At 39.0% G+C, this 26316-nt stretch overlaps 1 protein-coding gene across 6 annotated transcripts in view; it reads left to right on the forward strand.

Moving 5' to 3' along the window:
- Positions 1–26316, forward strand: part of BICD1 (BICD cargo adaptor 1) — a 210072-nt gene that overhangs the window by 13580 nt on the left and 170176 nt on the right. The window lies entirely within an intron of this gene.

Genomic DNA, 26316 nt, shown 5'->3' on the forward strand with positions numbered 1-26316 from the left:
AAAACCAATAATGTATTGGCTGTGCCTGATAGGATATGGAAGTGGAAGGCAGCAAAGTTACCTTTAAAAAATCAGAGGAAAAAAAAAACAGAGAAAACTTCCTGATCAAGACAACTGTGAGTGGGCATTGAAAAACAAGTAGGATCTTCCAGGCAGCTGAGAAGGCAGAGTCATTCAGGAAGAGGGAAACAACCTGTGAAGGAGGGAAGATTGGAGGGATTGTTGCTTGTCAGTAGCTGTGTGGTTGCAGCTGAAACGAGACAAGAGGTGGGAGGTGAGCCTGGAGAGATGGTTTGGGGCCAGATGGTGAAAGGTCTTGTAAGGAGGTTGTCAGTCCCCACCAGCCAAAGCCTCGGTATAGCTGACTCTGAGGTCTGCCATGGGAAGGCTTTACCAGTGAGAGCAGGCCCAGTGACACTGGAGGAAGGTGCCTCTAATGAATTAGGGGTCTGGAAATATCTGCTATTCCTCTGTGCTCTGTTTGGTTTCTTTTAGCCTCATGGCTTTTTGTGAATTTCTCCAAGAGTGGCAGCTTCCCAGTCTTCTTGCCTTTGTGACCAGGTTGCCTAATTGCCCATTAGTTTGGATCCTCATCGCCCACTGTCTTTTCGTGACATCGGGCTGGTGCTGTTCCTCCTGGTCCTCACCCCCGCATCGGATTCCTGACTCTCAGCTCTGAGAGCCTCTAGTGCCCTGTGGTCTTGACTTAGATTTGAACGTGTTGATCAAGCCTTTGGCTATGTTAAGCTCTGTCCATATTAGACTTGAATATTCTCTGCCATTGGCTTTGCTAATTAAGATTAATTGCCATTTTCCTCCTCTCTCTTTTCTTTTCTCTCAGTTGCCATTGATTCGGGTTCAACCTTCCTTTTGCTTCTCCTCTGGGAGAGTCTCTCTTATGGCTTCAGGACAGGAGGAGGTCACTTATGGGAATGCGAAGGAGCTTCAGCTTTATTCTAATGCCATGGGACAAGCGTCGAAAACCTCAAAACTTCAAAGCAGGAAAATAATATAATTAGCTTTCTGTTTTAAAACCATTATTTTTGGCTTTTGATTCTGGCAGTACAGTGGTCTAGGACCTCTGACTAACTCTTCTGCTGGAAACAAAAATGCTGGATAAAATATAACACTATCCCTTAAAAATGCACAAATGAATGGCTACTTAGGATTCTCAGAGGCTAAAACTGAATTAAAGCAGAAACCCTTAGAACTAAATAGTGCATCGAAATTGACTTTTGCCTTGAGTGCATTTGTTGAAATCAGGTAAAAATGAGCGTTGTTTCTATGGGCCACTTAAGGTAGAGGAAATAGGAGAGAAACAAAACCTAGGATCCTTCTAAGTTTGGGCTCCAAAGAACTCCACCCTCACTATAATGGAGAATTGGATACACTGTCCTCTACGTCCAGCACCTGACTACATGAAAAATCGGGTCTCTCTCCTCAGGCTTCATACCCCGCTACCACTGGCTTTCACCAAAGATTGCAGACCGTTCACACAGTGAATATGTGTGGAGGGGATAAAATCCAAAAAACCTTAAGGTCTTAAAGTCAGAATTTAGTTTAGAGTGATTCCAGGCTGGTCATGCCTGCAGACATCTGTCAGAAGTAACCGCTTTGAAGAAACCTACTGCTGTGGTAGCCTAGAAAGAATCAACACTGGTAATATTCTAAAAACTATGAACCCACAGTAAACAAACAAAAAAAATTGCAAACTATGCAAGGAACAAGGCACCATGGGCTCCACATCCTTGTCATTACTTTGTATTGTTAAACTTCAGGATATTTGCCTCACTGGTGGATGTGAAAGTGTGTCTCATTGTACCTTTAGTTTGTATTTTTGGGACTGTTAACGAGGTTAAGCATTAACCTTAAATGTTTACAGGCATTTATGTTTCCTCTTCATTGAAATGGTTTTTTGTGTGTCTTTTGCCCATTTTTCTATTGGGGTTCTTTATATTTTTCTTACTGATTTGTGGGAGTGTATCTGTATTCTGTAGACTAAGCCTTCTTAGTTATATGTGTTAGAAATCTTTTCCTGGTTTGTGGCTTGTCTTTTGATTCTTTCTGGGGTGTCCTTTGATGAAGAGAACTTCATAATTTTTATTTGGTTCATTTATCATGCCTTTATAGATTCTGTGTTTTGACTCTTGTTTAAGAAATCCTTCCTTACTATGAGGTCATAAAAATATTCACCTAGGGGTGCCTGGGTGTCTCAGTCAGTTAAATGCCCACCTTTGGCCCAGGTCATGATCTCAGGATCCTGGGATCGAGTCCTGCATTGGGCTCCCTGCTCAGCGGGGAGACTGCTTCTCCCTCTGCCTGCCGCTCCCCCTGCTTGTGTTCCCTCTCTCTCTCTCTCTCTCTCTGTGTCAAATAAATAAATAAAATCTTAAAAAAAGTAAAAAATAAAAATATTCACCTACATTGTTTTCTGAATGTATTATGGTTTGCCTTTTATATTTAAAACTTTCATTCTTCCTGGAGTTGATCTATGTGTTTAATGTGAGATAGAAATCTCATTTAATTTTTTTCCCATAATTTTCCCCATAATTTTCCCCTAAAATTGGATAGCCACTTATCTCAACACCAGCAGTTATTGAACAGGCCTTTCCTCCACTAATCTTCAAAGTCTGCTTTGTCATAAATCAAGTTTCTATATAGGGTAGTTCTGTTTCTGGACTATTCTGTTCCACTGGCTATTGGTTTATGCAGTATGCAAATATCACATTGTCTTACTGTAATGGTTTTATAATAACATTCTTTTTTTAAAAAAGATTTTATTTATTTATTTGAAAGAGAGAGAGAGCACAAGCAGGGGAAGCTGCAGGCAGAGGGAGAAGCAGTTTCCCCGCTGAGCAGGGAGCCCAATGAGGGACTCGATCCCAGGACCCTGAGATCATGACCTGAGCTGAAGGCAGACGCTTAACCGACTAAGCCACTCAGGCGTCCCTATAATAACATTCTTGGTAGATGGTGCAATATTCCTTACTATTTTTCTCTTCTTTAGGACCCATTGGTTTCAGGAGTCGTGTTTTTGCTCTCTTGACTCTGCTTTGATAGGCTTTCAGCATTTACAGGGAAGCAGCAAGTGAATGAGGGCAGAGCATACTGTTTATTTCTATGTCCCCAGTAAGTGTTAAGGAAAAGGATGCCAAGTGTTTGGTTGTGGTCATCATAGACTTTGCATACATTTTTATAAGCAAAGCAGACAAGCTCCAACACAGGAACTTAATTGTCTGATTAGATGTTATTGGAAACCCTAATGGGATCTGTGCTCTAATTCTTAAGAAGTTACTTTGGAGAAAAATATTAGTTAAGGGCTTTTCATAAAGTATTAAAAAAAACAAGTTCTCATCTCAAAAGTACATTTGTTTTGGCTTTTGAGCAAGCACATGCATATTTCTAACTTAAGCATCTGGAATGTTTTATTACCCGTAGCTCTGTAAAAAATTCTCCCTTTAGTTATTTTCTTCTCATGACAGTTGTTGGAAAAATAAATTTGTTGATTAATTCCCAATTCACTGGTCTATTTACATATAAATAACATCAGAATATCATAAAATTTAAAACTTTTATGGAAAAGGCTCAGATGAAATATTACCTAATTAGGAATTCGCTTATTTTTTATCATTTTACATTATTTCACTTTTAGTATTATGAAAATTGTAATTGTTCCTCTTCTTACTTTAAAAAAAATTTAGAATATTATTTGTGCTCAGATAGTTTTAAGCCAATAATTTTCCCTTATGGTTATATTTATGTAATTAAAACTTAATTACATTTTCAAGTCAAAATACTTGAGTTTTTTTCCCCTTCATAACATTAACCATATGGAGAGGAAAATTTCAACAATGCAGCATCACATGGAAACTTCCTCTTTAGCATTGAAAAATAAGACTTCTCCAGTCCCTTTTCTCTATCCTTATACTTTTCTTTCTTGTCCTCATTTATTCCTTCTCCTTTAACTTTACACTAGAATTTTGAGGATTTAATGGATTGTTAAAGAATGAACTCTAATTAGGAGAAAATTCCTGAGAACATTTATTAAATGTCAGTGTGGGGGAAATATTCCTTTTTTTTTTTCAAAGATTTTTTTTTTTATTTATTCATGAAAGACAGAGAGAGAGAGAGAGAGAGGCAGAGGGAGAAGCAGGCTCCCAAGGAGCAGGGAGCCCAACGCGGGACTCGATCCCAGGACCCCGGGACCATGACCTGAGCCGAAGGCAGACACTTAACCATCTGAGCCACCCAGGCGCCCTGGGGGAAATATTCCTAAGCAAGATATGAAACTTGCAATCCAAAGGCAGGACTGACACATTTGGTTACATAGAAATTTTTAAAAATTAAAAAAAATTAAAAATATGATAGATACCATAAACAAAAGTCAAAAACAAGCAACAGACTGGAAAAATAACGCAGCATGGATGACTTACAGAGACTGTTATCCCTAAAGTACATCTCCTACAGGTTGACCGAAAACAATAATAGAGTAGAAAAAAGGCTAAGACTAAATAGACAAACAGGAGGATTTGCAAATAATAACATCTGAAAAGATGCACAATCTTAGTAGTCAGTGAATGCAAATCAATAATAGTTTTTAGTTTTTCATCAGTCAACTTAAAAAAAGTGAAAATATTGATAATATGCAGTGTTGGAAAGTGTGTGGAAGTGTGAGCATTCTTTATTTTTTTTAATTTAATTTTATTTATTTGAGAGAGAGAGACAGATAGTGAAAGAGAGCACGAGCGGGGAGGAGAGGGAGAAGCAGGCTTTCAGCCAGGGCCCCGGGATCATGACCCAGGCCGAAGTCTCAACCGACTGAGCCACCCAGGCGCCCCAGTGTGAGCATTCTTAGACGTTGCTTCTTGGAGAGTGAATTGCTGTGAGTTTTGAGAATGGCATCCGGCAGCCTATATTATGATATGAAATGCACACAGTACTTGGGCCCAACAATCTCACACAAATCACAGGTCATTGTATTACTAGACCCCCAGTATCACTCATCAAAGAAGAGCACTTAGCATTTAGTAGCTAATCCAGACTCTGTCCAAGTGTAAGTCATGTATGTGTGGAACATAAAAGGAATCAAATTATACTTTCTTCTCTAACAAACTTCCATATATTGAAATAAATAATGCTTTTATACATTTCATAAGTTCATATTCTAAAATCTAAAGGTAATCCTACATATCCCCCCTTATCCCTTCTCCCTTAGCCTGTTTCATAGAGCTGGTTTGAAACTTTAGAATTAGCACTCTCAAAGTGTGTTTGAAAAATAATTTTTTAACATTGTATTATTTTTCAGCTCTTCTTGGTCTTGAAAATATGTTTTGTGAGCATTTTTGACAAAAGGTAATTCTCATTCTCTCCTCTGGTGGATTCAGGAGTCACTCCAGTCAAAGTAAAGGGGATTACCATCACCTGTGTTTACTTTTGCTCTTGGAAGCACTTCTACCCTTGCTCTACTGACCATGTTAGCCAGAAGAAGTGACACATTTATGGTGAGGTTTACAGAAATATGGTGCTCATAAAAACAAAAAACCCTCTTTCATATTCTCTGAAAGAGTTAAGTGGTGACTTAGAACATTTAAAATTTACCGTGACCTCTCTGTGCTGCGGAATGATGGGTAGGTGACACTGTACATCAAAATCAAGTTTTATTCTTTCCTAATCCTAAATAAGAAAAGTTATTATAGGTATTTATTAATCTCACAGATGATTATTGAGCAACTGCTCTATCCCAGGCACTGGGGGTACAAATTCCTTGAAGGGGTTGACACACCAGTGGGGGAGAAAAGCAATAAAAGAGTAAGCAAATAAATAAAAAATTTTGGCATAGTGATGTGTGCTAAAAAGTAAATAAAGCAGGGTAAAAAAATAATAACATTGTCAGGGATGCTGGTAGGGGAGGCTATTTTAAAAATGAAGGCTGGTCCATCTTCAAAGGAGATGACATCCCAAGTGTGAGAAAGAGCAAGCCAGGAAAGATTTCACAGTGTCCTGGGCTGAAAGTAACTGCAAATGCAAAGACCCTCAGGTGGGACCGAGCTTGGTGTTTGTGAAAATGGCACAGGTATTCCTGGCATGTGGGTACCGTGATCCTTCGTAGTGTAGAACTGGGCTGTGTTGTGGGGCAGTGGGTTCTTTGGTGCGATGTTTCACATCCCTGGCTCCCTGCCTACTAAGTGCCAGTGGTGCCCCCCTCCCAAGTCATTGTGATTACAAAAGCGCGCTCACTACACCATGGTGACTAGAGTTAACAGTCCTATGTTATTGCATATATAATATGTATTGCATATTTGAAACTTGGTAAGATAGTAGATCTTAAAAGTTCTCATCACAAGAAAAAATTATAACTATGTGCGGTGATGGATGTTAACTAAATTTATTGTAGTAATCATTTTGCAGTATATACATATACCAACTCATCGTGTTGTACACCTAAAACGAATACATTGTTATTTGTCAGTTGTATCTCCATTTAAAGAATGAATAAATAAAAAGAAAAGAAACGCAAAACAAGAAATATTCTCACACATTTTGAAGACTGCTTCTCCCCCTGCAGAGTTCCAGTCCTGCCCCCCAAACGAGAATCACTGAAAGCTGGAGCGAGGGAGTTGGGGGTGGGGATGTTAGAAAGGAGGGTAGAGAGGTAGACAGCAACCAGGTCCTTGAGCCCTGGCAAGAAATCTGCATTTTATTTTAAGCATAACGGGCAGCCACTGGAGTGATGTGATCTGATAAATGTTTTAAAAAGATCACTCTGGCTCTTCCCCTTACGAGCTTGTGGGCAGAATGAGATAGATAAGTGAGGAGGGCTGTGACTCCGGTTCCCGTATTAGATGGTGCTGGCTTGGACTGGGGAGAATCTCCTTGGGGGAGGGGATGATCTAATGCCAGATGCTGAAGGATTCGCTAATTAATTGAATGTGAGAGCAAAAGAAAGAGAAATTAGAATGGCTCCTGGTTTGGGGGTTTCTTAAAATAAGAAGAATATAAAGAAATCATATGATAAGGAGATAGGAAAATGAAGGAATAGGAATAACATTTCACAATTCAATTTAGGAGATGAAATACTCCATATTTATTTGAATTTTCAAATTCTTATGGACCCTAGTTTTGATGTTCTTTTTATTTTAATTTAATTTTTTTTAAAGATTTTATTTATTTATTTGACAGAGAGAGAGAGCACAAGCAGGAGGAGTGGCAGGCAGAGGGAGAGGGAGAAGCAGGCTCTCTGCAGGCTCAATCCCAGGACCCTGAGATCATGACCTGAGCTGAAAGCAGACAGATACTTAACCAACTGGGCCACCCAGGTGCCCCACTGTTCTTTTTTTTTTTTTTTTTTTTTAAGGATTCTGAGAGACAGAACGGACATGAGCACACATGCATGGGGGAGTGGGGGAGAGGGAGAGAAAGTCTTAAGCAGACTCCACGCTGAGCACAGAGCCCCATGGGGCTCAATCTCATGACCCTGAGATCATGACCTGAGCCAAAACAAGAGTTGGGCGCTTAACAGACTGCGCCACCCAGGCACCACCCAATTTTGATGTTCTGTTTATTTTTATTTTTTTTTTAAATTTTTATTTTTTTTAATGTTTTATTTATTGATGAGAGTCAGAGAGAGAGAGAGAGTCAGAGGCAGAGAGAGAAGCAGGCTCCCCGCCGAGCAGGGAGCCCGATGCGGGACTTGATCCCAGGACCCTGGGATCATGACCCGAGCCGAAGGCAGACGCCCAACCATCTGAGCCACCCAGGCACCCTGATGTTCTGTTTAAAAAAAGAATTTTATTATTTATTTTTTCAAGATTTTATTTATTTATTTGACGGAGAGAGACACAGCGAGAGCAGGAACACAAGCAGGGGGAGTGGGAGAGGGAGAAGCAGGCTTCCTGCCGAGCAGGGAGCCTGACGCGGGGCTCGATCCCAGGACTCTGGGACCATGACCCGGGCTGAAGGCAGACGCTTAACGACTGAGCCACCCAGGTGCCCCTAAAAAAGAATTTTATTTTATTTTTTTTTAAGATTTTATTTATTTATTTGACAGAGACATAGAGAGCACAAGTAGGCAGAGTGGTAGGCAGAGGGAGAGGGAGAAGCAGGCTCTGTGCTGAGCAGGGAGCTGGACGTGGGGCTCGATCCCAGGACCCCAGGGCCATGACCCAAGCTGAAGGCAGCCACTTAACTGACTGAGCCACCCAGGCGCCCCTAAAAAAGAATTTTAAAATATGTCTGCCAAAAGCATTTAACATTTGGAAAGGATTCATGACTTTCACAGATAAACAAGCATCGACCTATAGTTATTGTGCTCTATGATGTAATTTACTGGACTTAAGTTGGCTACATTTCATGATACACATTGGGTGTATAGCCATATTTCTTAGTTTTCATTTAAAAGCTAAACTGTTAAGTCATTTTCTTCCTATGAAATTTCTTCCTATGAAATCAAACACTCTTTTAATGTTCTATGAAGCCAACCTCATCTGGTTATTAAAATGGATGTATTTTTTTTTAAGATTTTATTTATTTATTTGACAGAGTGAGTGAGAGAGCACAGCAGAGGGAGAGGGAGAAGCAGGCTCCCTGCTTGGCAGGGAGCCCGATGTGGGGCTCGATCCCAGGACCCTGGGATCATGATCTGAGCTGAAGGGAGACGTTTAACCATCTGAGCCACCCAGGTGCCCCTAAAATGGATGTATTTTTAAAACTAAAGGGGTAAAAAAGTTATTTATAAGATGCAATGTGTGTATTCTAGATTAGGAACATGGAGATTAGGGCATAAGTGCATCCTTAAACTGCAAGTAATGTTAGAAAAACATGACTGGTAGAAAGAACAGCCCTCTTTCCCCTTCACTGTGGATCTTTGTTGACTTACTTGCATTGCTAGATCATTCCATAGTCCCAAGGGGCAAGGGAGGCAAGTGTCCTAGACTCACGAAACTTTGTCCAGGCATGATGACAAATGTGAGTCATCCACACCTGGAATATCGTGCTCTACGTATAATGATTCAGGAACAGATAGGTGGCAGATGCAAGGATACAGAGCTCAACTTAATATGAAGAAGGACTTTCCATATGGGTAAGACTAAGAGCAGAGTGAAAATTAGTAGGCCTCCCGAGGAGAGAGACTTCCCTGTTGGCTAATGGAGATGTTTAAGCAGAAGCCAAAAAGCTACTTGCTAAGGGATGTCCAGGAAGTGAGGCAGGCACTTGATAGACTTTGGAACAGATGATGTCTAAGTTGTTTTCATAACTGTGATTCTGTCATTAAGTGTGCCTGTCCCATTCATACTGCAGAATTAGAATAAAATCCTGATAACAACAGTTGCACCAGTCTTGTGGTTTGCTTTGCAATGACTGCTTGGTTGTTCAACTCTAGGGGTGAAATACCACAGTGATGGAGAACAATACCAGTCAGACTGACCACCTGTCATCTAGAGCAGAGATTGCAAACTGCTATCCCATAGGCAGAATTCAGCCCAGTGATTAGGAAACATTTGATTTAGGGAGCTTCTTTAAAAAAAAAAAATTAGAGTTATATAAAAAGACTGGATTTCAGACCTCTCTCAAAAAATTGGAAGATTTTACAAAGCCCTGGGTCCACATTCTGCATGACATCAGAGCTAAGTGAGTCTCCTTCAGAAAGGGCATGAACCCCCAATTAGCCACAGTCCCCACCATCTCATCTATATCCTCTTACTGTCTATTTTCCTCATTTACATCATCTGCCACTTCCCTATTGACATTTGGGTTTTGACTTCTAATCTAGATGCTGACACTCTTGTGCCCTTCTAGGGAAAAAAATAAAGGAGAAAGGCAAGTCGAGAATGAGAATGTAGAGAATGTGGAGAAGCATTATGGTGCCTTACAGAGAGCCCTGGACTTGGATTAAGAGGGCCCCAATTTCATTCTGAGTTCTACCTCTTACATCTTAAAGCCTCCATTTCTTCAGCTACTGAATAGGAACAATAAATAGGACTGATATTTATTTTCAAATGAGATAGTATATACAGGAGCACCTGGCATATAACTTTGCCCAAAGTATACCTTCTGGTTAGCTGATGTCTGTGTTATCCTGTAAAACCTAAGGTAACTGTAATGTTCCCCTGTTCTGTGACCATTGATTTTTGTTTGTTTTCTCTACTAGATTCTTTGTGTCTTACTCAACTTTGTATCACCAAGCACTGACCTTGACATTTTGATGAATAAATGAATTTCTGAGTGAATTTTGAGAGTGGAGGAAAAGAGAATAGAGAAAAAGGAATAACTGGTCACCTCCTGCCTTCCTTTACTTCACATCCCCTTCCCTCTTCCTCCAGACCCTCAGGCTCCTAAACTTGCTGTGAATCCTAATCCCTCCAGAAGAATGTCCAGCTGTATTGACTTGGACCACATTCTTAAGAAAATAAGCACGTGGTTAAACATACCCCAGTTCCTTATTTAGAAGCTTTATTATCAGCTTTGCTTATGGCTCCAGACGTAGCCATTGATATCTGGAGCTCGAGCACTGTTTTGGTTTATCAAGACTCTGATTTTCATTGAATACTTAGTATTTTAAAGTTGGTTACCTTATTAACGAGTCATTTTGCTTTTGTGACCTGAAGTAATACTTTCAAATATTTACTGTAGTGATTCATTGCTTAGATATATACTTTCTCTATATTTTTCAAAAAGGAAAAGGTCATAGCAGAAAGAAAGAGAACAAGCTAGTTAGCCTGTTTGGTTGTGTTTGTCCTACTGGGGTGTCTGACCTGATTATGTTACCTACTATGAAGCCTTTGGTACTTAGTGTCACCCAATGCACAGTGTGACCAATGTTACTTTTTGCTACTGTATCATAAATAATACTTAATTGTATCTATTCAATTAAATGGCCTCTATGTTTTCTAGCAGTGTGACTATAGAAGGTGCTCTAAACTTTATCAGGAGACCTGAGTTTTTAATTCACATCCCCTATTTGCTGCCTGGGGGACCAAGGCCATGCATTTAAACTGTAAAAGTTACTAAATTGTGTTTGCCATCTACCAAACACTGAGTATTGTGCTAAATACTTAATACTTATTTTAATACTCTCCATTAGCCTATGAAGTATATATTTTTATTACTATTGCATTATATGAGTGAGAAAATTAGGGCACAGATAGATTAACTTGTGATGGAACCAAAATTTGAATCAGGTGATGTGACTTCAAAACTTGCATTCTTAAATAATAATGTCAGCAACAACAATAATAATACTGTTATGGTAGGGATAATAGCTTGGACTTACATAGTGCTGGTTATGTGTCAAGCAGTTCTCCAAGTGCTTTACATATATTTATTCAAACTCATTGAGCTGTGTTTTTTTAAGTTCATAAAGTTGTTATGAGTATTAAATATGAGTATGTGTGCGTATTTACTTATGTATATATACATGTTATGGAAATTATAAATTAACTGTAAATTTCTTACATGGCATTATTGTACATTCACACGTAAGAATCAAGAATTTTGTGATTTTTATTGATTCATAGACTTTAAAGTTACGAGGAAGGTAGAATTTGCTGCATGCAAGAAAGCTGCATGTGCATTAATTTCATAAAACAGTATGACAGTAATAACTTGGTCTTTCTTTAGTAAGTTTGTAGTTCAATTTCCATTTTCTTGAAAACTTTTTACAAGAGAATTACTCAGTGGTCTTTATCTAGAAACTGCATGACAGCTTCATAATTGGGGGAGCTAATCTTTCATATGCCCTGTGGTTGTTAAGGTAACTGCTTTTAACAACAGTGTTACCTTTGCTGCTGAATTAGGTTTTACTGCACCATCTGTGGTTAACGCCATATTTTCTAATGTAGACCCATGCTGTTTCTGTGAATTTGTGTTTGTTGTTATCTCAAAAATTTCAAGGCAGTGCTTTTATGGCCTCTCTTTTTTTCTTTTTGTGTGCATGATGAGAAAAAATTAAAAGTTCTTAAATTAAATCAGAGTTTAATCCATGTCCCTAAACTAGATAGTAAGCTGCTTTAGACCTTTTCCTGTCCCTTTACACCCAGTCATGGCTCAGTAAATACTTGCTGATTGATTCTGAAGTTAAGGATTATTTTTATAGTAGCATATGGTAGACTTTAAAAAAAATATCAGTAGTGGAAAACTTGTTGGCACGTATCCATTTTCAGATTTTTCTAGAAGGTCTCCTACCAGATGAAAAGCAGCAGAACCATCTGTCCCAGTACTTTGGACAGATCTTAGCAGTCCTCCTTTGGGTTGCACTCTTTGTAGTGGATTGCCTTGCTGCACTGTAATTAAGTCAGCCGGTGGGAATCCCTGTATTGAAGGGGTCCTTCCCTGCTGGATAAGTACCACTGCCTTTGTGTTACATGCCATGTTATTGTGGAGTGGGTAATTTTTTTTCCTGCATGGGTCTTGATTTAACAGCAGGATCCTCTGGGCTTCTTCCAAGCAACATCATGTTTCCCTGAAAATAAATGGTGGATAGATTCTTTCTCCAGATTATGAAAAACTGTTAAATGAAAGCTTTTCTTTTTCTCATATTCAAAACAATGCTGAGTGTTTATAATTATATTCACAATGAGTTACTTGGTTCACTGGCTTCCTTCCTGTTCTGGCAAAGATGGATTTTTTTTTTAACATGGCAGAGAAACTTTATAAAGATGTAATATTTAAAAAATGCCTAAAAGTCAAGAATATAGCATCTTTACATGCCTCTCATTGTGGTCTAATAAAGGAAAGGCTATAAATGAGACTGTTATAATTGGATTTGAATATCCTTTATTCATTTTTTTCTCTTATTCGTACCTTCTTAAAGCCTTGTGTTTCCTCCTTCAACCAAGCCTCTTTCTGCTCACCAATTCTCTTATTCTGCACACTTCCTAGACCCCACCTGCTTACTTGCTGTCCGCTATCCTTCTCCATAGCAAGCAGACTTTCTTGTACCTTAATCTCTTCCTGGAATATTAATTCCATCTCTTCTTCTTGGCCTTACTTGTCTTCTCCTGCAGCCCTTTGTAGAAGATTTTGCTCATTCTCTCCCGTATCCTATAAACCTAAGAATCCAGACACAACAGCTTATTTTTTTTCTTCCTTATTGCAACATACAGACCACTATTCCTCTATCATTGCCTCTATTTTTGCTATGTATCCTTGCCTGTAGTCTATTTGGACTGAATAGCTCAGTGAAAAAGAATAGACTCAAGGAAAGAGGTAAAATGGGGAGACATAAGTGGGAAGTTCATCAGCAAATATGCTATGATATGATGCTGTTACCTTTTTTTAAAGATTTTTTTAAAAAAGATTTTATTTATCCATTTGAGAGAGAGAATGAGAGCACAAGCAGGAGGCAGAGGGAGAGGTACAAGCAGACTCCCCACTGACCAGGGAGCCCGACACTGGGCTCGGTCCCAGGACCCTGAGATCATGACCCGAGCCAAAGGCAGACACCTAACTGAATGAGCCACCCACGTGCCCCAAAGATTTTATTTATTTACTTGAGAGAGTGAGCGAGCAAGCGAGAGAGAGCACGAGCAGGGGGAGAGGGGCAGAGGAAGAGGGAGAAGCAGACTCCCTGCTGAGTGTGGAGCTGGTTGCAGGACTCCATTCCAGGATCCCGAGATCATGACCTGAGCCGAAGGCAATGGCTTAGCTGACTGAGCCACCCAGGCGTCCCGATACCGTTACTTCTTTATGAAAACTTATAACCTCATTCGTAAGCTCTCAGTTCTGACTTCATGGCTGCGTACAAAGCAGCTCCAAGAATGATCATATAAAGTTTGAATATTTAGTTTAAGGGTAGAAATAATATTATTGCATTGGTAAGATGCATAATTTCATCATGTCTTGTAAATCAAGTCAAAATGGCCCTCAGTTTTCCAAGAACCATTTCATGTTGCTTTCATTTCTTGCAGGAAATCTTCTCAGGCATGACCTTTTGAAGTCTGTTATTGCTCTGAGGATATATTAACAGGAACAAACATGTGATTAGAAATATAACTTATGGAAAATGCTGGAATTGTGGTCACATGTGTTATTCACCTGTACACAAAGGAAACAGAAATCTATGCCTTCTTTCCCCCAAATCCCTACTTACTGGATAGGTAAAACATGCTTGCCATACATAGTGTTTTGGATTTTTATTTTATTATTTATTAATTAATTAATTATTTAATTATTTAACTATTTAATTATTTTTTATTTATTTTTTAAAAAGATTTTATTTATTTGACAGAGAGAGAGCATGAGCAGGGGGAGGGGCAGAGAGAGGGAGAAGCAGGCTCCTCGCTGAGTAGGGAGCCCACGTGGGGCTTGATCCCAGGACCCTGAGATCATGACCTGAGCTGAAGGCAGATGCCTAACTGACTGAACCACAAGGGCCCAGTGTTTTGAATTTTTAAATTATTAATAAAGGTGAACAACTTTCTTTCATGTTGTTTAACCATTTAAAATTCCTCTTCTGTCAGGTTTTTGGTGTGTGTCCCTTGCCTTCCTATCAAACTGCATGTCAGTGCTTCCATTGAAAGAGGTGCCATAGTTCGAGAGGATCTTTATTTTCTAAGCAGACTGTTTCTTTGATTCAGTGTTATAAGAACCAGATCTGCAAATAAAAAGCAAAATGTTGGGTACTAGTTTCTTTGAATGAATTGAATTTTACATATATTTCCTCATTCTTACAGGGTTACATGCTTGAGTGTGCATAGTTTTGGCATTTGAGAGAGCAGGACTGAAAAAAAAAAGGATGTTTATAACTGCATCAGCAACATGCTGTATAGCAGAAGAAATGTACTGACTTAAATTCACAGACTGGAAACTCAAAAATTTTCAATGTCATTGAAAATCTTCCTTTGAATGTGCGTGTCTCCTTGATTCAGAAAGGAAAACAAATTAGAGAAGTTTACACTAGTTACCTTCTATTTCTGTAAAAGTCTCTGAAATTGAAAGCCTCTTACCTTTGGAGGGATAAAAGTTCAGAACCATGGTTCTCTGTTTTGCTTCTTTGCCTTTGGCCAAGTGGTTACCTTTTCTGAGCCCTTGGCTTTCCATCTGTGAACAGAAGGCACTCCATCTGCTGTTTTAAAGTGAGGATTTATAATTCAAATAAGATGCCGTTTTGATCTTACACTCCTGTTTTATAAGATTCCAACTTAAAATTAAGAAAATTAGACTATTCAAAACCTTATTATCTCATCTGTAGCTTATTCAGAATTTATATTTTTGATTTACTTTGTCCTGATACCTGCTTTTGACCCATTTGTTGTGTTTTTGTTATAGCTTAAAAAATGTGTGAAATAATATCTCAACACAAAATACGGTATTTGTAATGCCCAGCGAGAAATCTGGTTTAGATGTCTCCACCTTTGGACAAACTTCAGTAACACTTGCCATAGTATCCTGTACGTGCTGGTTTTCTAACCTTTTTTTCTCCTGTTACCTGTGAGCTTCACAAGTCTGTGATCCTCGTCTTGCCTCTTTTTGTCCCTCCCTGGGCCCTAGCACATGGTATATGATCAAACAAATGTTTGTTGAATGTATGAGATAAATCATAGTCTAGTTTTAAAAAAAGGTATAAACCTCATCAGTGTTTTCGATTTGGCTGAACAGAAGATAGTGGACTGCTTTTAAATAGAGAGGAAAAGTTACAGTGGAAAACACACATTTCTGCATAATGGCCAACTCTTCAAGCCCTGGGAGGCTGGACTGTGCCATAAATAGGACATAACTTAGACAGCGAGGGTCCCATGTTCGGACAAATTGTATGAAACTGCCTTTTTTTAGATCAAAAATGATAGGTTGAACCATGTGGAATTGTAATATTCTAATATATTGAACAGAAAAGTTGTGAGTGTGAAGGCTTAAAATTTAATCCATTTTGAGGACCTTTGTTATCTGCGAACAATTGGCATACAGAAAAAATCAATTCACTTAAAAATTGGGAACAACACTTCATAGTAAATAGGGAAAGAAAAAGGACTGATTGGAATTCATTTTTGAAATATATAAACATATGAAAATGTTGATAAAAATAACGGATTCTTCAAATTAAGAATGAATGGTTTATTGTTATTTATGACATACAGTCTTAACTTCATATCTCAGATCTCATTAAATTTGAAGACTTAATTAACTTTTTCAAGGCTTTAATAAATACTTTATTATTAAAATGTTCATATGAAGCATCTAAAATATAGACTGCCTTTTTAATTTTATTTTCTTCAATTGTTAACAGTCTAACATTTCCAGATCCTTATCTATCAGGGCCTTTTGGTGTAATTGGAACCATCTTCTGTGGACTTTATGAAATCTTGCATGTGGCACAATTTGAAATTTCGTTGTGCATTCCATTTGCATTGCCCTTGCACTCCATACTTAGCTGTGTAGACACTGATTTCGCAGGCTATAAATAGTTCTCTCTACTCAACCTACTCCCCTTATCCCGCTTTATATTTCTTCATGGCACGTGTTCTCTACTGATGATTTTTTTTTATTTTTTATTTTTATTTTTTTTCAAGATTTTATTTATTTGACTGAGAGATAGCACAAGCAGGCAGAGCGGCAGGCAGAGGGAGGGGGAGAAGCTGAGCAGGGAGCCTGACGCGGGACTCGATCCCAGGACCCTGGGGTCACAACCTGGACTGAGGGCAGATGCTTAACCAACTGAGCCACTCAGACACCCCGATGATATTTTTTTTAAAAGATTTTATTTTTGCATGTGTGTGCACGCGCAAAAGAGAGAGAGAGAACTCGAGCAGGGGGAGGGGCAGAAAGAGAGAGAGAAACAGGCTTCCTGCTAAGCAGGGAGTCCAATGCGGGGCTCCATCCAAGGACCTCAGAATCATGACCTGAGCTGAAGGCAGACGCCCAACGGACTGAGCCACCCAGGCGCCCTGATGATGTTTTTTTTTGTCCTTTGTTTCCTCCCATCCAGTTTCTGGAACATCTAGTCTTATACGTCTGCAAAACCTTTTTAAAAAACATCTTTAACTGTGAAATACACCATTATTTACAATAAAAGTACACAAACAGGAAGCACAGTTTAAACAAATAATATAAAGCCACTCTTCATGTAGCCACCACCTGGTGAAAGGTATAGAATATTGTGAGCACCCCAGAATCTCCTTTCACGCTTCTTCTCAATTGCAACTCCCCTCCACCCCAGGTAATCCATAATTTTGTCATAGTAATTATCTTGATTTTTATTATAGTTTTGTTACATGTGGTTTAGTTTTTATCTGTGTTTGAACTTTACAGGAATGGAATCATACTGTATATATTCTTTCATACCATATTGTTTAACATTTTTTGTGATATTCTCCTGGTTGTTGCATGCAAGAGTAGTTATTTCATTTAATTACTGTGTACCCCATTGTCCTATTTATCCATCTTTTGTTGGTGGACTTTTGGGTTACTTTCATTCTTTGGGCGATAATGAAGAGTGCTGCCATGAATATTTTGCACATATAATCCTGTGTACAAGTTTGTGAATTTCTATGACTGTAATTTCTGTGGCATAGAATATGCCTATCTTCAACCTCATTGTGTTTTCGAAAGTGGAGGATTTATATACCTACCAGCAGTATATGAGAATTCTCACATTATTGGATATTGTCAGATTTTAAAGTTTTGCTCATCTGGTGGGTGTAGAATGGTATCCTGTTGTAGTTATATAATTTGCATTTTCCTGATTACTGAAGAGATTGAACAGCTTTTCAACTTTTCAGATGTTTGTTTGAATTTCCTATTTAAGTCTTTAGCATTTAAAATATTAGGTTATCTGTCTTTTTATACTGGTGTATAGGAGTTTTTTATATATATTCTGGGTCCTCTTTCTTTATCATTTATATGTGTTGCAAATATTTTTTCCTTGTCTCTTCATCCTTTTTGTGATGTCCTTTGATAAAATTCCTAACTTTAATTAATGTAATTGAATTTATCAGGGTTTTTTTTCCTTTGTTCATGTAATTTTGTGTCTTCTTAAAGAAAGTCTTCCCTATCCTGAGGTCTTACATATAATTTTTGTCTTCCACAATTAGTTCTTATAAATTTTGACCATCTTTGAATCCACAGTAGTTGAACTGCATCTATAGAAGCTTGAGTTCATAAGTGATTCTTTCCAGGGTATTAGCATATCACGCTAGTACAATGGTTTTTTGCTAGCAAAATCCCATATTCTCCTTTCCCACTCAAAAACATGTTTGCTAAACTAGAAATGAATGTACAAAGATATAAATCTGTGGTAGATGTGAACAACAAAAATTATGATTTAAACCAGCAAAATACACCTTCTGAGATACAAGAAACATATTCTCAAATAGCCCCTGGCTTCACCTGGGCTAAATGAAGAATCACCAGGAGGTGTTACATAGTGAAATTAATCCACTTGTGGTAATTGTTTTCATTAATCAAGGCAGGTTAATTTCTATATACTTGCATAGCAATGTAAAAAAATCTGTTATCTACTGAAACCTTTTATATAGCAAGTTAAACCCTTATTTCTTTCATAAAGATTAAATATTAATCCAAACTACTCAGAATCACTTTCTTTCCCTCACCTTTCTGCACCCACTCCCCTATGAGGGAGGCCAGATTGCATTATCAGTCATCTTAAAGCCTTCTTCTTTTATACCCAATACCTGGCCATTGTTTTAAAAAAATTTTTTTTAATGGAAAGAAACCAACAGCATTAGTACGGGTGGGGGCAAGTGTCACTGTCTCTTATCTAGGAAAAGAGTTGGCTGTTTCCTGACAGTTGAGTAGTATACATAGACAAAGAGAGACCTAAGTTTTCTTGAAAGCAGTATTCTTTAATTCTTGTTAATGTTTTAATCAGTACCGCTATGCATATTTGATTTCTGCATATTTTAGCACTTGATGTTGAACTCCATATTTGTTCTTTGTTTCTGCTCAGGGACAGAGTAAGAGAGAAACAAGGAAGGAAAGGAGCCTTAATGCCAAGTACAGTGCCCATAGCTCCACATCCTTGAAGTTGCGAGGAAGGCTCTCTGACACAAGTTAATGATCGGATGAGCTAGAAAATGGTCGAGGAAAAGGCCATGGAGAGGTACAAAGTAAGAAAGATAAAAAGATTAATTTTTGCTATCAGAATCCTTTGTCTATATTCCCAAATCTCTTTTCTTCTTCTTTTTTTTAAATGTTTTATTTATTTATTCATGAGAGTCAGAGAGAGAAAGAGGCAGAGGCAGAGGGAAAAGCAGGCTCCCCGCCTTGCAGGGAGCCCGATGTGGGACTTGATCCCAGGATCCTGGGATCATGACCTGAGCTGAAGGCAGACGCTTAAACATCTGAGCCACCCAGGCGCCCCTCTTTTCTTCTTTTAAAGACAATGATTTATTGAATACCAATTAAATTACCAGGTACTATGTTAAGCCCATTTATTACACAGGAGATTCTGAAAATTTTTAAGTAGTTCCTGGTTTTAGAAGAGGGAAGGAGGAGAGAGATGCCAAAATAATTATAATACATGATAATTTGCAGAGTGGATTGGAAGCACAGAGAGCCAAGAACTTTACACAGAGAAAGTGGTTTTTGAGCTGGATCTTAGAGGACCAAGTTGTTAGGATTTGATGATCAATTAGATTTGAGGGGCTAGGGAGAGTGGGTTTGTTGTTTATTTGATTGAAGGCTGGAGTGAATATTATGTCTACAAATACAGGGCTTTAAGGAGAAAGGCTTAGGACAAAGTGCCAGAATGTCTTCTATTTTCTGTATATTTATATATCTGATTTCTATTTTCTGTATATTTATACATCAGGATAGTTCATGAACAGACACAGACACTCATCCTTGTGAATAGATTGTTCATATCATCTTTACCTTTTACCTGGTCTGAGTTGTCAGCTTTGATCATAGAGAATACGGAGCCAGCTTCTCCTTCAGTGGGTGTTTGAGTGAAACGTTTTCAAAGAAGTTCCTCCTCTTGGTTCTTTTTTTTTTTTTTTCTCCTGATCTGGATTAGACCTCTCTGCTTGTCTCATACCTTCCTGATCAGTTGATGCCTAAGAAATTTGATATCAGACATTCTAGACTTGTTTAATCATTAAAAGGGGCTTTTAAAATGATAAATGACCCTCAAGTACAGTTTAGTTTTGCGGAGGTGAAAATCACTATCATAACCAGGGTCTTTGATTTAGTGAGAAAAAAAATTCTGATTAAATAATGAACTGAAGACTCAACAGATATGCTGAGAAAGTTTTATTTGTCTCACTAGACAATTTTTAGTTTCTGTGGTGGTATTAAACTGATACTGTCTATTGGCATTCGGTGAGTCTGCTTTGATTTTGATAGACAAACCAAAGCAGAACTCAATTGTGTTTTCAGCTAATTGTGTTAGCAACAATGTATCCAGCAAGTGTTTTCTAAGCATCTACTATATGTGGAGCACTGTACTAGGTGCTAGCCATATAGAGATAAGCAAACAGGCATGGGTCTTGCCCTCTTAGAACTTAAAATTGAGTGGGAAAAATGGAAATAGTCAATTTTCCATATTTATAATTACAAATAAAGGTCTCTCATAACCCATTCATTATTCCTTTCCACTCTTCCTATTTATACCATCTGCATAAGTTAACAGTCATTTGTCAGGCTTACTTAGCACCTAGCTTTGCAATTTTCTCTTGCACCTTTTTGTTAACAATTATTGTTACACAGTCACTTTTACATATTAGCCAGAATGCCTCACAACCATGGTGGCTTCTAGATTTTCAATTTGGTAAAGCAGGTGGATGGAGAGGCCATAAACTGAAATAGAGAACATAGGAGAGAAAATTTGAGACTAAGCAAAAAAAAAAAAATATATTTTGAACACACAGAGTTTAAGGGAACTATGAGACATCAGAGTGGAGGTATGGAGTAGGCTGGTGCAAATGCACTTCAGAATCTCAGGATTGACTAATGAAAAAACAAGAAAATTAATAATGAGGAACCCATCTCATGTGTCTGGCTCATGTATATGAGTCATTCTTGAAGTCACAGAGTGAATGAGATGAAAGTAGAGGAAGAAGGACAAGGGCTGTGGGTGGAGCCCTGGGAATCACAGTCCTTCGGGGCAGGCAGAGGAAGAGGCTGTCCTGACAGCCATTGCAGTGTGGTGGGAGAGCTATGAATGTGACCAGGAGAGCAGGCAGATGGAAACCAGCATGGGAAATATTTCGAGAACCAAAGACCAACGCTGCAGAGAGTCCAAGACAGATGGGCACTGGAGAGCAAGCTGGATTGGGCGGTTCACAGCAACAAAGGTGGAGAATCCTGAATTCTGAAATCCACAGCTCTTATTTCACAGAAAGGACAGTTGGGTGGTGGTTTCTTTTTTTTTTTTTTTTAACCACCATTTTGGATATTTGACTAATTATCAGACAGTTAAACTTCCCACTTCTTGGTAGTTAAGATTTACCAAGAAGAATTTCTACACTATTTAAAATTAAATGACTTGTGATTAAAATCATTCAAGTTCATTGTTCACCACACTGCTCATTCAATTTCTTTTTTTTTTTAAGATATTATTTTATCTATCTGAGAGAGAGGGAGAGTGAGAGAGAGAGCATAAGAGGGGGTAGGGTCAGAGGGAGAAGCAGACTCCCTGCCTAGCAGGGAGCCCAATGCAGGACTCGATTCCAGGACTCCGAGATCATGACCTGAGCCGAAGGCAGTCGCTTAACTAACCGAGCCACCCATGCACCCTCATTCAATTTCTTTGTTTTGTTTTGTGTTTTAACATCTGCTTCAAGTGTACTCTCTTTAGAGTCTCTATGGTGATAATTTTTAAAAAGCTTTTTCAAGTTTTCTAGAAACATGCTTAAGTACACAATAACTTAGTGAATGTGGGCAGTTAGTTCGTGGGTGTGGCGGTGAAGTGCCTGCTATGAACTTAGAAATAAGGAATAACATGAACAGTTAAAGGGCTAGAGAAGTAAAAATCTCAGAGACAGAATGGCTCTAGATCAGCAAGCTTTGTCTACAATCTTAAGAAAAAACATCTTAGTATTCTATCAAGATTGCAGCAATCCCAGGTAGGGTTGTTTAAAAGGGGAAGCAGAGAACAGAGAGAACCTGAGAAGCAGATGTTGGCAGGGTGCACTGAGCAGTGGTGGGCACCCTGCCTAGCCCCTGTAGTGGTCAGTTCTGTCAACAGGCCTGTGCTGTGGAGATGGACATAGTGAGTTTTTGAGCCCTGCCTGATGCAGTTACATTTGAATCAGACGAATCTCATGTTGACTTTGATTCCATGCTCCTCCAGCCGGTGCCTGGCTAACTGGTTGCTGGAGAGCTTGCCTTTGAGGAGAGAATGTGATTTTCCTACTGATGTCCTTCTCTGACCTCTTGGCAGTTATATAATTTATATTGTAAAATAAATGTCTGTTCTGGTTTTGTGTATCAATCTCCTGGGGCTTTAATTCACATGTGAGAGTATCCATGAGCCTGAATGAGTCTGGAATGGGATCAGGTTTCCTGGTCCACGGCTCATGACCGGAATCATGTCAGATTAAAGTCTGTTAAAGTCTGTTGGCAGGCGGGCAGGGGGGCAGGCAGGCTCTTTCTTGGTGAGACTCCTCTATTTCACCATAGGGCCTTCCTCTGGGAGTTTTCACAGATTACCATTATTTTTCTAAAAATGATAAAATTTAATGTAGTATGACTTAATTCTGTTTGTGAAGATGTGAAACAGATATTATCTACTGTGAAATGAATAACTGGTCATTTGCAAGCATGCCATGATTGTTCCCATATTGCATTCTGTTTCCTAGTGCTCAGCTGCATGGGCCAGGCCATTTGTATATAGGCTGGTCATCTGAATAAGGCACTATGATGCCCATAAACATGTATTAAATATCGATCTTGGGTAATATTGGAGACATTCATGGCCATTGATAAAGTTTGTTCACTGTGGTGATGGGCTGGTCTCTTAGGAATGATAGCATTATACATCTATATGTTCTTTATGTTAAAATTCATGTAACTTTATAAAAAGTTACATAAGTCACATAACTTAATCTGCCTTTTCTATGTTTCAATATGTATTATAGGAGAAACCATTTTTTTCTCTTTTTTTTCAAGATTTTATTTATTTCAGAGAGAGAGAGAGAGAGAGAGAGAGCATGAGTGGGGGGGGGCAGGGGCAAAGGGAGAGGGAGAAGCAGACTCCCCGCTAAGCAGGGAGCCCAATGTGGGGCTCCATCCCAGGACCCTGAGATCATGACCTGAGCCGAAGGCAGATGCTCAACCGGCTGAGCCACCCAGGCGCCCCAGAAACCATTTTTTTTTCTGAAGTCAAAAATATGTATTGTTTCATGCTGCTAAATTTGTATGCTTTGTCAAAAAAAAAAAACACTTGCCGAAAATGAGCTGAAGTCTAGAACAATAAAGTTGGGGCTTTAGGATTTTTTTTTTTTTTAAAGATTTTATTTATTTATTTGAGAGAGAGAGAATGAGAGACAGCATGAGAGGGAGGAGAGTCAGAGGGAGAAGCAGACTCCCCGCTGAGCAGGGAGCCCGATGTGGGACTCGATCCCGGGACTCCAGGATCATGACCCGAACCGAAGGCAGTCGCTTAACCAACTGAGCCACCCAGGCGCCCCGGGGCTTTAGGATGTTTTAAGTGAACGAAGAAAAAGAAGACTAGTGTGAGAGTTAAAAGGATGCAAAACAAGAATAAAGATAAAACATTGACCCTGTCTGACTTGGGAGAATTATGGTCATGTGATCTTAAGAACAAGTAACCAGTTTAGGATTTCCCTGATAGTCCTGGTAGATCATTTTGGCCTCTCTGAAGGTTTTTATCTAGGGAAATAAGAGAAATTGCATACAGTGTCCTCCTGACCTTGAGAGTTTACTCTGGCTTTGCTGTGTATAAACAGGAATACCCTAGGAGATGCCCAGTCAATTTTAGAGAGGCACATGAATAAAGGTAGGGATTTCAAGAACTGGGTCTGGTGGCTAGGCAGAGAATGATGATCTGAAAGGACATCCAGGTCAGATGCTTCTCTAGCTGTACAAATACATTGCTTGTTAACGTCACTGAATTCACATCCTTGCTTTTCCATGCCATATAGACAGGTAATTTCCAGGGCTGCTGTGTTGCATAACTTTGAGGGGTAGTGGTGGAAATAGCACCCCTGTAGTTATGCAATGCAAGTCTGCGCAGCCTGACTGAGGTGCCTTGGGTTGGTCTGTGACAGCAGTAAGTGTGTGACTGATATCCCAATAGAGTACAGGTGCTCTGCTATCTTATGAAATAGATAAGATATGCAGACTGTTGCTCAGATAGTAGTCTAAAGAGTTAGAACCCTTTCCATAGGTAAAGAAGCCTGGCAAGACTCCCGGCAAATTTATTGACTCTTCCTGTTAATTATAGCCCTGCCTTGTAATCTTAATATAAACTGTATACTGTGCTTCTCAGCAATTCTGGTAAATCTTTGTACTTTACCAAATGCTCCAAAAAATGTAGGGGCTATTGGCTTATGTCTTCTGTGTAGGCATCAAAACAGATGATGGTGACATTGTTGGAATGATGGTATCAGACACAGTTGCTTAAACATGTTAGATTTCCTTGATGTGACAAATACTGAGATATAAGTGACTGGAAATTTCTGTAGAAGTGGGTGACAGCGTAGCATGTTTGGAGACAGAAGTACATGGGCCAGCTCACACAGTGGTACAACTGCTGCTCATGGAACCTGCACAGATTCCATTAGTGGACAGGCACTCACCTTCTTTCTTTGGCAGTCTTTTTACCCTGACAGCCCTTCTGAGTCTTCTGGAGCCTCTGGATGCCTGCCTGCCTGCCTGCCTGCCTGCTCAGCAGGTACAGCTCGTTAATTACTTGTATACAATATGATTACTGGATTATGGTATAGCTTTGCTTAAATCACTTATATTTTTCATTCTTATTAATTTGGAGAAATGCATATGCCAACCCAAACATAATGAGTTGCACAATATTTATGCAAGACTAGATGAATTGGAGGTCATGTTTCCAGGCATTCCTAGGCTTGGTAACTGTACATTATGATTACTTCACATTGGGTGATGAGTAATCAGACTTGGTCAGATCTACCCTCTGGAATTTTGTAAGACAGGGAGAAAGGAACAGAAATGCCAGTGGTGGAAGCAGGCAGCAGAAAGAAGAGGAGCAGAGCCTGAAAACAACTGAGAGTGCACGGAGTCACAGAATGAGGAATATCCAAGTAGACTCTGAGGTCTAGACTCTGCCTCTGTCTGCACATCTACTTCTTTCTTCCCTGCCTCTGGTTTTCCTTTTTCTTTTTCCTGATGGTCCTGGTGGAAGATGGATGCTCCACAGTTCCTGAGATTACATGGCTTCAGTTTGAGTAGTCAGCAGAGACAGGTGTTTTTAAATCCCAATTCTACCTGCCAGGGAAGGCAAAATTGATTGGTGTACCTGGGATTATGTGTTCGCAGCTAGTCTATTATGTTGTAGCCAAGGAGAAAGATTTGCCCCGAGAAAACAGAGATATGAGCTGGTGAGAATAAGTTCTCCTACTTAAGGAGTTATATCTATAGGCATATAACATAACCTTTTATTTATTTATTTGTTTATTTATTTATTCATTCTTTTGAAGAAATCAAACCTACTTAATATAGTAATAACATAGTCAAAGAAATACACAGCCACATCTGGTTAGATTTGGTTGCTCATCTGGATCTGTGAGGATTGTTCAGTTATGTTCAAGAGGTTCAGTAGGAAAACTTCTCTTAGCAAGTGAGTAAATAAGACCGCCCTGACAGAAGAGGAAATTTGTTTATTTTTATTATTTTTTTTCAGAAGAGGAAATTTAAAAAACATTAAATCAATTAAGACGTTTATTAGATTCCCAATGCTTGAAATCAGAGGGTGGATTTAAGACTTCCACAACTCTAAAATTTTTTTTATGGGCTTCTTCAAGTTCATTGTAGACCTTATTTTAAACAAGTCAATAATTTCTTTTCAGTGAATATTTTGGACCTAATGTTTCTTTTAAAAAGATTTTGTTTATTTGAAAGAGAGAGAGGGGGAGAGAGAGCACATGTGAGCAGGTTTAGGGGAAGGGATAGAAGGAGAGAATCTCAAGCAGATTCCCCCACTGAGCATAGAGAGACAGATGTGGGGCTTGATCTCACGACCCTGAGATCATGACTTGAACTGAAATCAAGAGTCAGCTGCTTACCTGACTGAGGCACCCAGGTGCCCTGGACCTAACGCTTTTTAATGACTTTCCTTCCTGGGGCTTCCATGACCCTATTCTCATTCTCCTCTTACATCTTTTTCCTCCAAAGTCCCCTAAATGATCTGTGTCTTCCCTACTCTGTGAA

Source organism: Eumetopias jubatus, unplaced genomic scaffold (genome assembly GCF_037043125.1).
Source record: "Eumetopias jubatus isolate StellerSeaLion01/CBP00866 unplaced genomic scaffold, mEumJub1_p1.0 scaffold_8, whole genome shotgun sequence".
NCBI lineage: Eukaryota > Metazoa > Chordata > Mammalia > Carnivora > Otariidae > Eumetopias > Eumetopias jubatus.